This window comes from Centruroides sculpturatus, unplaced genomic scaffold, assembly GCF_000671375.1.
Source record: "Centruroides sculpturatus isolate CEXI.00-Female unplaced genomic scaffold, Cexi_2.0 scaffold9, whole genome shotgun sequence".
In the NCBI taxonomy this organism is placed as follows: Eukaryota; Metazoa; Arthropoda; class Arachnida; order Scorpiones; family Buthidae; genus Centruroides; species Centruroides sculpturatus.
Window position 1 is genome coordinate 809,237 of NW_019384576.1, and position 13,173 is coordinate 822,409.

The following is a 13,173-nucleotide window of genomic DNA, read 5'->3' on the forward strand; positions in this document are numbered from 1 at the left end:
TTGTGAAGTTGTGGATTGTCTACTGGAGCGAACGACTGATGGAAAACGGAAGCAAAGTATCTTAATCTTTGTTAAACGTTGCAACTTTATTTATATACTTAAGTGTAATGAAATTAAATAAAACTTTATTACTTTTGTATAATACAATAAGTGTTTTGCGATTTTATATATGAAAATAAAAAAGTAGCGTATTTTTAAGATTTGTAGCCTGAAGATAATTATCACTAGCCCAAAAAGTAGCGTGTCGCCCAATTTGAAATTTTTGTAGCGAGGGCACTTAAAAAGTAGCCCAATCCGCTACTTGTAGCTCAATCTGGCAACCTGCACCCAACCTTTTTGACATCCCCACAAAGAATGACCATTGTGTTTCTGTTAAGCCCTCAGGGCTTACATACTTCGTTTTGTTCTCAGGATTAATCACCACAAGAAGAAAGAGTTTAGAAAGAATATTCTAGAAAAGACAGACAATAGAAGAAGGGAAACCATACAATGTGTCCCTTAAAAAATTAAAAAATAAATTTAAAAACAAAATTTATATAAAATATGGTGTATAGCCACAATTCTTAACAGCAATCCCATTGTTCATCCCTATAATACTCAGGCTTACACATATTGACGGCATTCTGGTATGAGTCAACCTCACAAAAGGATCTTATGCTCGCATGGGCATAATAAAAGGTGTCTCCATAGAAATGAATGCAAAGAAAATTTATCAACTGCTATAAGAAGATGGCCAACTCCCAATCAGTGTACAACGGTTCAGCCGAATGGACAGATGATTCCAACCGGAACAATTAAAATATCACTCATCATGACTCATCAATCCCACGACATCTACAACTGTATCTGATGGCATATCATGTGGAACCTTACAAGGACTATGCCATCAATGTAGGAAATTAGAGTGCACACAAAAATTTTATAGAGGTATTCTAAGATGTAAACACTGCAGGGACCTGCAACATGATACAGAATGTGCAGCAGAAATGTCTCGATGCATAAACTGTAATGGCAATCACCAATACTTATCGCCCCAATACCCCAGGATACAGTATGAAATGAGCATATTGTGATACCAACACCAGTACAATTGCTTGCGAAAAGATGCCCAGGCAGCCATGCTTCCTCCAACTGATACTAGACAGGAATCCTACAGTACAGTCGACCCCCTATAACGTACGTTCCTATAACGTAGCGAAAAAATTGTAGCAACTTTTGTATAAAGTACCTCCTATAACGTCGTTTCGCGACAAGATTGATAGATGACAATTCTTTGGAATACCAGCTCTTCTCAGTCCCAGTATACAATTTTACAATATACATTGTACAAATTTTGAAAGAATGAACAGTTATTAGTACTACTATTGCGACACCAATAAACAATGAATTATTTACAACAAATATAAACAAATTACAACTAAACACTTAAAACTAACTTAACCTAAAGAGAGAGTTAATCAGTCCAGGGAGAACAACAACAGAGGTAAAGATAAGTGAAAGTGTGTACCCATCCTGTAATGGTGGTCTTGGGGGCAATGAAAATTCCAAATTCTTTCTTTTTTTGAATGACGGATAAGCCCTGGATTTCTCTTAATTCACTTCAATGTTGTCTGAAAGTCTTTATAATGTTTTTTTTTTTACCAGATTAGCTGTTGATCCGTTCTTTGGCCTCCTTGCATCTCTATTCACTGNTTAATTTTATAGAAGAAAACCTTTCGAACAGCCTTAGTCCGTAAAGTTCCCACCTATCGGGCTGCGACTGGCTCATGTATTTAATCATTCCTACAACGTAAAATTCGATTAGCATGGAACGTATCTAAGCGTTATAGGGGGGTCTACTGTACTGTGATACAACAGCTAACCTATACTCAGAACCAACCCCACAGATGGGCTAGTCAGGCCACGCTCCAACCACCACCATCAGACAACCCATGAGAACAACTACTCACAATTAAACAGGCCATAGCCAGACAAAATAACATACTCACCAAACTATTACAAATCTTAGAAGGATGGAAATTTGCCCCCTCTCTACAACAAACGAGTGGGCACACTACATCCAACACAGTACAACAACACAGCATTACCTCCTGTATGGAATGATTGGAGTCAACACCTGAGGCACTCGATAGTAATGAGCAAATGGGAATGAAACCTGTACCCTCAATACAGAAGAGGCAACTGGCACATGATGAGATGGGAATGACTGCCAAAACCAACTCTGAGGGAACAAGTGATATGAAATGACAGAGACATGGGGAGCCACCAGACCACACCATGGATATTGCACCTAAACCCATAAAAAAACCCAAAAACAAAAATGGGAAGACCGGCAACTATTCATCAACAATGACCCCACAGATCCCCTTCCACCCAGACATATTAGCAATGTACATGAGAGTATTACAATGGAACACCAACAGTTTATGAAATAAAACAGCAAAACTTACTGCCAATTGGATATAGGAGAAATATCACATCATACTTATTCAAGAAACCTGGTTTCAGCACAATAATCATGTTAACCTACCAGGGTATAGTGCCTACCATACTCACCACACAGGGACCACAGAAAGCGGCCTTTCTATATGCATTCATCAATCTATATCGTGCTCATATGTAGGATCTCGAATGTCAAAGGGACAGGGTGACCCAGAATGGCTCACTGCAGAAATATACGTGCCGCACNACCAGGGTATAGTGCCTACCATACTCACCACACAGGGACCACAGAAAGCGGCCTTTCTATATGCATTCATCAATCTATATCGTGCTCATATGTAGGATCTCGAATGTCAAAGGGACAGGGTGACCCAGAATGGCTCACTGCAGAAATATACGTGCCGCACACCATTCAGGTGATAAATGCCTACTTCCTGCCTCAATCTCCACCAGGGTTATTTACTGACTTTTACTGGCATCTACCAGGCTAGACAACCATACTGGTAGGGACTTCAATGCACATCACATGTTGTGGAAAAACCTCACCACTAAGACATGTGACCGGATTCTGACGAACCTCATTGACCTCTCCCACTTTACTCTGCCAAATGATGGCCGTCACATGCAGTTAAATGAGAACAGGCCAAGCATTGCCATTGATTTAACACTTATTACAACCAATATCATGCTCCAAGCGTCTTGGGACATCTGCCTCTACGAATATAGCAGTAAACACTGCATGTTAGTTGTTAATCTTCCTCTCATATGTCCACATGATCCCATACATCCCCGCAACAGTAATATTCCCAAGTTACCACAATTATATCCAAACACGCCAATACAAAAATCTACCAACATCCAATTGGAATGTACGCCTAAACTGCAATAGTGCTCTGCACACTATGGTCGCTTGGGTGGCCCATAATGAGTGGACTTATGATGACCTCATCCAACATTGTGATGACATATATGTCACATGGAGAAACAGCAGACAGAGCAATTGGTGGCCTAAACCACCATAGTGGAACTCAGATTACCAATGTGTGCTAGCTAACAAACATAAGGCCTATCATTGGTTCCAGAAACACATCAACCAGAACAATTAGATTCAAGTGAAAAAAGCCATGGCAGAATTACAGAGCTGTATCTTAGCCCAGAATCATACATTCTGAAAACACATGAAAACTTCTCCCACTTACAAGAATAATACATGGTGCATACTTTCTTGTCTTCACAACAGAAGCAATTCCTCCATGAGTCACTATATACTGTGTCACGTTAACCGCAAAAGAACATGCAACAATATTCCTCAATCACTTCCCCCCAAATACAGGAACAGCATATAAATATTCGGCAACTGAATAATACCACCTACCCGCAGGACCTCTATAACCAACCCTTCATTGATAGGGAACTGACTACTGCACTAAACAAGGGATGAAACACAACCCCTGAAGCTGATGGCATTATGACAAACATTCTAAAGGGGTTCGATATGAGAGCCAGGAGTCAGCTTTTAGCATATCATTAATGAACAACATACTGTCGAAGATGAAAATAACTATCATTCTTCCCATCCATAAACAAGGGAAAAATCCTACCTTAGTGGAGAATTATCGTCCAATAGCGCTCACTTCCACTGTCACGAAAATGATGGAACAGATGATTCTCTGTAAATGGCAGAGTATAGCTGCCCTCAATAATTGGTTTAATCACAAACATTTTGGGGTCTTCCTGGTAATGGAACACGAGACCTGTTAACTCACCTTATGATACAGCTGTATCTTGTATACACTCCAGAATAAAGGTTACTGTATCAACTCAACAGCATTCAACATATGCAGTGCATACAACAAAACTAGGCACCTCCATATCATCCTGAAAGCTTTGGGAAAAAGGCCTACAGGGCAATTTGATCTTTGGTTACAAGACTTCTTGGCCAATAGACAGGTTCAGATCAAGTGAAGGGCAGCCTCTCCCAAATCAATATCCCTATGCTTTGGGTCAATACCCAAAGTGTAGGGATCCCTCAGGGTAATGTGATATCACCATTTTTATTTGCCATTTTTATGAAGGATATCTTTCAACTTGAAAACGATTACACAAAAATCTATGTTTATTCAGATGCTATCACGGCCATCATGTACGGTGCTGACCCGACTCAACTACATCAGATAACAACCAAGTTTTTAACTAAATTCAATAGATGGACTCAGCAAAATATAGTCCAGTGCCAGCCACAGAAGTGCATGAACCTACGAATAGTCATAAATATATGCTGCAATCAAGATTTTACCCTCAATAATCAGAAAATACCCAAAGTCACCAAAATCAAGCTCCTAGGCACATACATTGCCGCTCGCTTATCTTGAAATGCTCAAATACAATACATACGGAACAAGAGCAGGAAAGTTCTGAACATTCTAAAATCTATTGTAACAAGAAGTACAGCAGCCAGCCCAAGGATCTATTGTCATTGCTGACAGTACCATTGGCAGCTTACTCACGTATGTCATCCCCAGCATTGCAACCTTCACTAAAACCCAGATGACCACTCTGGAATCCACATACATGCAATACATCAAACTAAGTCTAGATCTCCCCATGTCCACTAACAATATTCCAGTCCACAAAGCATCCAACACCATAATTATGTCTTGTGGTTTTCAGAAATACCTCATAAAACACTACAGCACCTATCTCCAGAAGGCTCCATGGAATCACTTTACTTGGAAAATTATACACCTCATCCACAGCAATGAAGGTGCCACCCATGTGAAGATTTCCCATTGCCCACCATATTCAGAGTTGGAAACATACACATATGCTTCTGACCTATAGTCACATGACCCAGAATGCTAACAACCACAGTTTCACCAATATAGACATACATATCAATGACCTACTGTTCCAGGACATCTCCCTTCCAAACTCACTTATTCAATCCCGCTATGATGAGTGGGTAAAGGTGCAAGACCTCTCTACTTTCCTGGCCACTGACGGGTTGAAAACCAATATTGCCATCACGATGGCATTCATCAACTACAATCACATCAGAGCCCACTACACCCTCCACACCAAAGCCACCATATTTATGGTGGAGGGATATGCTATCTTCCATGCCACAGATACCAACAGCAGCATCACCATATGCATGGACTCTACAGTGGTCTTAAATCTTTTGGAAAAAGAGTTAAAAAAAAATACAATATGCCAGAAAGTGGATTAGCTGATAAAATATTTAAGAAACACTGTTTATTGATACTAAATGTTTTATTGAAATAATAAAACACAACTTTATAAAATAAATGAATTCTTTCAATAACTTGATTCAACTTTCTGTTATTATAATGTTTTAATCTATTTATAAAGAATTTTAACATTAATTGTCTGTGAATTACAGAAATTGAAACAGAAAAATAAAAATGCACAGTTGAAATATAATGTTTATATATTTTTATTTTATATTTAAAACATGTCCATATATATGTAAAAATTTTTCATAATGTATTTTTATATAAATAAATGTAATATAGGATAACATTTTTCTCCTGGAAAATTTCAGGTGGTGGATCTTCAATGTTAGCTGACTGCTCTGCAAATTTCTATACAAATCTAAGTTAATGACAATAAAACAATACCTACAGTACAACACTCAACAGCATATTAATCTGTAATCTGGCTATCTTAAAAACATCTTATAATTTTATTTTATTTAACTGACTGAACGTTTTCTTCCATTCATCAATAATCCATCCTTTTATATCCATTATTATTAAAAAACATTTTGTATAATGTTATTGATTTCCCAGAATGTAAATGATTTTCATACGAAATTAAAATTAACATATTTAATGAGTACTTTCACTTTCTTTCACTCAAGCTTCATCAGAATGTTTAAAAAGAAAAGAATTTTTTTAAGTAGAAAATATTTGAATTTAAAATTTTTTAAATATTGGATTTATACATAGATGTATATTTAATAACTAGTAATATAAAGATTGGTGTTAAACATACAAAAAATATATATGAAAATTAAAAATAATTTCAGACATCTGAAATTTATGCTGATTGAAGCTCCATTAAAACTAATTAAAACAGCTTCTGTCATGAATAAAGTATTGTATATTTCCGCAGATAAGACAAGGTATAAATTTTCGTCAAAGTTTTATAGTTTTAGCATATATCTGTCCTATAAGATGACACCCAGCTAGCAACGGCCTATGAATTTAGTTTAGATCAGCCAGCGATCATCATCTGGATAATAATACTGTATAGCATATACGGAATTATATCCTATTCATAATTTTTTGAATGAAAAAATTTTATTTTCTTGCATCTGGCAGCACTGCCTTGCTATTGTTGCAAACATTCGCACTGATTCGGGCATTCTGGTAATGATCTCGACTATTCACAACCTACTCTCTATTAGTAAATAATTACAATTTGTCCGTTTTTTACAATAGTTTTAATTTATATAAATTTCAATCTAATTTTTTTTTTGTATCTGTCCTATAAGATGAGCCCAGATTTTGGGGGCTTTCTTTTATGACTCAACTATCGTCTTATCTGTGGAAATATGCGGTAATTGGATTGGAAGGTGTATATATTATTTTATATTGCTTCAATTAGGCATACTACCTTCCATAACCATTAATCTTGATAGGGCAGTATCTAATCTCTGTTTTTATATCCTTCTTATGTTTGCTGACACAATTACACAGAGGTCTAGTAGTGGGTCCAATACGGTATTATAACCTGCTTTGCTGTTTATGCTATACATACCAAATTTTTTCATTACTAACCAAATATTCCTATCATTAGAAAGGAGTCTTTGCAGTGATAAGAATGGAGCAACAATTATCTTATTTGATGGAAAAGTTATAACCTAGCTAAACAATATATGAAAGGTCCATAAGTGGTAGAGATACAGATATAAATCTTGCTTCTGAACACAAAAGGAAAATCAACCTTTGCAAAACCCAAGAATCCAACAAAAACTTCACTCCCAGTTGTGGAGGTGGAGGTCCATTTGGATAGGACCAGAATCCCCCACCAAATGTCCAACAGAGCACAACTTTGCTACCTTGAACTGTTTGAAATATTCAAGGCAGCATTGAATAAGAAGGCAATCAATTTTAAGGATGATGACACATTCCTCAATCCATGGAAATTTTCCTCCACCACCTGTAAACATGGGTACATATGGGAAATGTCTCCTCCAATCAGCAACCAAATGTCTCCGCCAATCAAGAAACAACAACCCAGCCTGATGACAAACAACAATTCTACAGCCTGATGATGTCCAATGGAATGTGGATGAAAATGTTCATGTAAGTGAAGCTTTTGCTGGATTCTTGGCTTTTGTGTAGGTTGATTTAGTATAATTTAACCAGAACTCATCTGTCATCTATTACAAAGGAAAAAGTTCAGTTTGTGGGAATAAGGCATTTTGTAATTTTGTTACCTAAATATTATAATTTGGAATAAGTAAAACCACTGTTAATATATGCACCCTTGATACTATGGAGATCTTGTTGTAGGTCACTCAGTTTAGAACAATACACATAAGCTCTTCAAATATGTGAACCAATAACTGAATTAAGATATGGACCATACTGAAAAGAATTTCTTATTGATAAGTCTGGTGGTAAATTAAATTTTCTAAAAACTCAAATAACAAACAAGCTGTTGTTGATAGAAATCTTCCTTCATGTGTTTCCAACCAATTAGATCATCATCCACATATCTATCCCAGAATAGAGTGCATGGCACAGTGACTGGTTTGTGAAATATTCTGGATTCCAATTTCAACATAAAATTTCTGCAAGAAAGCCAGAGTGAGAGAACCCATAGGCAAACTATGCTGATGAAGGTAAATATTACACTTGAACATAAAGTACTTGAATTGGCACATCATATGTTTCAGTAGTAGTTATAGTAAGTTTTAAGATAAATAGTAGTTATAGTAAGTTTTAAGATAAATTAGCTTGTAATAGAATTCTTTTGTAAATGTTATTGCTTTAGTTGTGTGTATCAATAGATAAAGACTAATTATATCAATTTAAAAAAATCTAAAATGTTCTGTTAGTGTAGTGTTTGCTTGCAATTTTTCTAATGCTTGATGCTCTGAATTTTATAGAGTAACACAATTCTTCCAATCAGCCACAGAAAAAACATAGACAAAAACTTTTCTAACCAGAACTGTGGAGTCGCATAAAAATCTACCGACTCCAACTCCGACTCCGACTTTTCCTTACCAATCCGACTCCGACTCCGGCTAAAACACCAAAACTCCACGACTCCGACTCCGACTCCACAGCCCTGTTTCTAACTGAAACATTGAAGGTACTCTTTTATTCACTAGTGGGCATAACAGCCAGCCAGCCATCCTTGTGAGCCTTAGCTTCAAACAATATCCTCGGGATGGACCCATGCATTGATAGTGGTATGTTGGTTATAACACTACAATAGTTATGAGTAGAATAAATTCTTTTATCTGGCCATTATTTGGTTTTTTAGATCAGCTGAGAGTACCATATACTTGGTGGAATTGAGAAAATCATCTTTATGGCTAATAAAGAATTTCTTAGCTTTACCACTTTTTAATATAATAGTATTAAGTTCTTTAAACAAGAAAAGAATGGAAATTTGTAACTGCTTTTGAATTTACCCTTGATTTAAAAGAACATTTTCTTTCTCTACTTAATAAATGTACAGCCACTAATAACAATTCTTTTTTAGAATTATTGTTCTTTATATGCTTTGAAAAGAGTTTAAGTGGTTTGGTAATACAGACACCTTCCAATCTAATTACTTTATTCTTGGCAGAAACTGTTTTAATTAGATATTGTAGAGTTTGTAACACACCATCAACACAAATTTCAGATGTTTGGAATTATTTCTTTTAATTTTCATATATATTTTTTATATTTTTCGTATGTTTAACACCAATCTTTATATTACTAGTTATTAAATATACATCTATGTACAAATCCAATATTTTAAAAATTTTAAACTCAAATATGTTCTACTTAAATAAATTTTGATCTTTTTAAAAGTTCTGATTAAGCTTGAGTGAAAGCAAGCAAAAGTACTCATTAAATATTTTAATTTTTATTTTGTGTATCATTGAGCATGTGAAAAAATTTTTGAAAATTACCTAGTCTTGATGAGCTTTTAGCACAAACATATTTATTTAGAATGTAAATTTAGTATAAATACATTATGCTCTCATTTTATGCCAGTTTGGTCTGCACCAGTTGACAATAACACTGATTACAACTTTTTTAATCACCTGTTTGATGTGGTAAGTGAATTTGTGTTGGTATTCTCCAGATGTGGACGATTCAAAATTTGATCTTCTATTCTACATGCCATGTTCTGTATAGGTTTTTTACTATACCCATGTGTCGTAGCTGTTCTTTCTACTCATTTGAGCTCTGCTATGGTGTTCGTGATGTCTGCGCAGTGGATGCTCTTCTGATTAACATTCTAAACACCATTTCTTAGTAAGTATAGATATCATATGACTTCGATGATATGAATAATGGGTGATAATCAGGTTTGTAGAACAGTTGTGTGTAGACACATCCATTTTGGAGAGTAATATCTTCCTTCTTGGTGCCATATCAGATTCCTGACATCGGCTACACCTGGCGTAGGTTAGGAAGTAGTTAGTAAGGTGTTACTAGGGAAAGTGGTTTCCCAGAATGGTTTCCCATTCCTGCTCTGGGGTGAGATGTTACGCGAGGGGAAAGAATGCCTTCCGAGAGGACTTTTATGGGGAACTGGCCTCCTATTTAGTCGTTATCGGCAAGGAGAAAACCCGGAAAACTCCAAGCAGCCAGCCTGTCCGATCGCGGTGCAAACCCATGACCGAACTCCCAGTGTTCAGGGTACTAAGACCACTCGGCCACTGGTAAGCCGAGTAATATCTATATCTAGATAATGATCTGTCATGTTACTACATTGCTCTAGATTTAAAGTTAGATCATATGGATTATCATTAAAAGCTTCTAACAGCTTAGTGATGTTTGGTTTTGATTTCCATAAGATCATTGTATTGTCGATATATCTGGTGAAAAGTATAATATTAAGCAGAAATTCCTTAAAAACTTTATTAACAAGTTGTGTGACTGCCAATTTGTATAAGTCCCCTGACAATGTACTGTCCATAGAAACTCCCCATTGTTTGGAGATATGTTTTGTTATTATAACGAAAATAGTACTAAATATTTTGGTACTACAATTTTGATACTACACATGTTTTACTGAAATATATATACATTTCAATAAAACCATATATTCATGAATGTCTGGAAAACATCCCTATTTATCCAATTTTAAAATGGATTCATTTTGTGCCAACTTTGTTTATGCCTCCACCTATAGGTATACATTACCAGTATAAAAGACATATACATAGAATTTTAAATAATTTCAATATTTTGCATTATTTAATTTTATGCTACTTTGTATTAAAATTGTATCAAAATTGTATTATTTTATGTTGCAACAAAATAAAAATAAATTAATTAATGTGTATACATATATATATATAATTTGTAACTTTGATATTTTATTTCAAATATCAAATTTCAAATAACAAATTATTTCATTTATTTCATATATTTCATTTATTTATTATCATAAATAAATAAATGTTTCTTCTTTAATGTAATTCAATTTAAAAAATTCTTGTGTAATGTATTTAAATAACCTATTTTTATAATCAGTCTGAAAGTTTAATAAAGTTCATTTTATTTCTTCATATTAATATCATTCAATACAATGACACCACATTTAAAAAACTATTCTACAAAAACAGATGAAATGTTCAGAATGTATATTCAATTGAGGATAATTATAAACCTTGTCAACATTTCTTTGGAATAGATCCAGACAAATTAATTGATTATGAATTCTTCAGAATGTAACTTTCTGACTTTCTTAACTTTTCAATTAAAATATATCCTAAAACATGAGCTGTTAATTCAGAAATCAATATCTATTACTAAATGTAATGAAAAATAATTTTTTTTGCCACTTATCTTGCAACAAAAATAACTTCTTTGGAATAAAATACATAGCTATTTGGACAAATTTAAATAAATTTTTTCAAACTTTCATTATCATAAATATAATTAAATACTATTGAATGCAGTGCATACAACAAAACTAGGCACCTCCATATCATCCTGAAAGCTTTGGGAAAAAGGCCTACAGGGCAATTTGATCTTTGGTTACAAGACTTCTTGGCCAATAGACAGGTTCAGATCAAGTGAAGGGCAGCCTCTCCCAAATCAATATCCCTATGCTTTGGGTCAATACCCAAAGTGTAGGGATCCCTCAGGGTAATGTGATATCACCATTTTTATTTGCCATTTTTATGAAGGATATCTTTCAACTTGAAAACGATTACACAAAAATCTATGTTTATTCAGATGCTATCACGGCCATCATGTACGGTGCTGACCCGACTCAACTACATCAGATAACAACCAAGTTTTTAACTAAATTCAATAGATGGACTCAGCAAAATATAGTCCAGTGCCAGCCACAGAAGTGCATGAACCTACGAATAGTCATAAATATATGCTGCAATCAAGATTTTACCCTCAATAATCAGAAAATACCCAAAGTCACCAAAATCAAGCTCCTAGGCACATACATTGCCGCTCGCTTATCTTGAAATGCTCAAATACAATACATACGGAACAAGAGCAGGAAAGTTCTGAACATTCTAAAATCTATTGTAACAAGAAGTACAGCAGCCAGCCCAAGGATCTATTGTCATTGCTGACAGTACCATTGGCAGCTTACTCACGTATGTCATCCCCAGCATTGCAACCTTCACTAAAACCCAGATGACCACTCTGGAATCCACATACATGCAATACATCAAACTAAGTCTAGATCTCCCCATGTCCANAGTAGGTTATTCTATTAAACTAAATTTTGCTGGAATTGTAAAAAGGTGTGGTTATTCTCTACTAAATTTTTATACTTTTTATAACAATAACTACCTTATATAACTTACATTTGAGCATAAATTTAGCAGGTTTCTTTTTTTTTTTTATGAAAGGAAGAAAACTTTTTAAGACATTTATAATCAAATTTCCTGTAATCATTTGCAACATTATTATGATAAGATAGTGATAAAAAAGTTACTCCGTTTAATATAAAATGCAAAGAATTAATATACTTCTTTAATTTACTTACACTACTTACATTAGTCATATAAACTCAAACATCTAATACAACATTGCTGAATGTCTAGAAATTTCCAGACATCACATCTTTTCATGTCATTAGGGTCATGACAAAATGACACGATAAAATTCCAGATATAATCAAAAATCCTTCTCAGATTGTATTTGGAAATTTTAGTTTTTACTGGATCATCTACTATACTGGTCAAAGTCAGGCTTATCAACATGAACTCATTTTCTTTAAAATATACTTCCACTATAAGCATACAGTAATCTAAAATATAGAGACAAGACAAATTCCACAAAGCAACATAATAAATATTTTAGAGAAAAAAAAAACAAAACTGCTAGATTGCTTGTTTCTATTAAACACACATTAGCTGTTAAGTTAATAAGCATTTTTATGTTATAATGTATGGCAATATATTTAAATGAATTGAATATTTATTTCTAAATTTTCCTTCAGTTTGTTTTTATTTTAACTACCTCTTATATGTCTAGGCGTTTTTTTTTCAAA